Source organism: Penaeus monodon, chromosome 30 (assembly GCF_015228065.2).
Source record: "Penaeus monodon isolate SGIC_2016 chromosome 30, NSTDA_Pmon_1, whole genome shotgun sequence".
Taxonomy (NCBI): Eukaryota; Metazoa; Arthropoda; class Malacostraca; order Decapoda; family Penaeidae; genus Penaeus; species Penaeus monodon.
Window position 1 is genome coordinate 14406698 of NC_051415.1, and position 1618 is coordinate 14408315.

Here is a 1618-nt window from a genome sequence, read left to right on the forward strand (position 1 = left end):
TAACCTTTCTTTAAAAACTTTAACTGATTTTTTTTTATTCCATTATAAAAATCATGAATGATCATTATAATAGTGGGGAACATTATTAATGATGATAATTTGAAAAACAAAAAACAATTGTAATAATTGTAATTGTTTAAAACCCACCACTGAAGGTAAGTTAATCAAAAAAATTAATGTTGCATCATGGTAAAGAAAGGGACATAATACTAATTAAAATCGTTGCCATTTTATGATCATAATAATTATACAAACCAATAAGGGAAGGAGAAATAGAGATTAGTGACATGGACTGTTTCGAGCTTTCTATCTGTCAATTGTGTTCATTTGTAGTTCCTATTGTGCAAGTTTATGTTTTGAATGTTTCAAATAAAATTTGTATGTTTGCTTTACCTGGCGCGGAAACTTCAATATAGAATAATTATTTAAGGATAGTAAAAATAAGAGCATCTGTTCCCAAGCAGTCACCCATGTAAGTATTTACCAGACCCAACTATTCTTTAAATTTTGCTAAATGGACGAGAAGCGGTGACTTAACGTGGTACCCTAACCTTACTTAACTATATCCTTTTATTGTAAAATATACATTTGTTGATGAACCATTTTTCTAGAATTCCTCTTATATGGGCCGTAGTAGCGTGTTTCTGGTTCTTACATGCGTCAAAAGTAGAATGTAATGGTAAGAAGGGTGATTCAAAAACCAATTTACATTCTATTAAATGATGAAGAAATCGTGAGCACTGAGATAAATGAGGTTAATGGTACCATTGTAATTGCCAACGATCATTACCACGTTGAAAGCAAACCCCTTCTCGTCCGATCAGCGAAGTTAAGCAATGTAGGTCTGGTCAGTACTTGGATGGGTGACCCCCTGGGAACACAGATGCGTTGGGATTTTTTAATGTTTACCTTCTTTTTAACTTTTAACTGATTTTTCTTATTTCCCTTATAAAAATCTGAAGATCATTTAAAAGTGGTAACATTATTAATGATGATAATTTGAAAAACAAAAAAAACAAAACATGTGCTGATAATAATTGAATTGTAAACTACCATTGAAGGTAAGTTAATCAAATAAAATTAAGATAGCAGTCATGGTAAGAAAGGACATAATACTAATTAAATCGTTGCCATTTATGATCATAATAATTATAACAAACAATTATGGATAGGGGAATAGTAGATTAGTGACATGGACATGTTTCGAGCTTTCTATCGGGCACCTTGTTCAATTTGTAGTTTCCTATTGTGCAAGTTTATCTTTTGAATGTTTTCACAGAAAATGTGTATTTTTTGTTTTATCTGGCGGGGAAAAACTTCAAGATATGAATTATATATTTAACGTGTATAGTAAAATAAGAGCATCTGGTGTTCCCAGGCAGTCACCCACCCAAGTATTGACCAGACCCAACTATTTTAATTTCTTTGACGGACGAGAAGCGGTTATTAACGCGGTCCCCTACCCTTTACTTAAACTATATCCCTTCTTGAAAAATATCATTTGTGATGAACCATTCGTCTAGGATTCCTCTTATATGGGCGGGTAATATGTGTTTCTGTTCTTACAGCGTCATAATTATAAATAATGGTAATAAAGAGTAATTCAAAAACCAAAGTT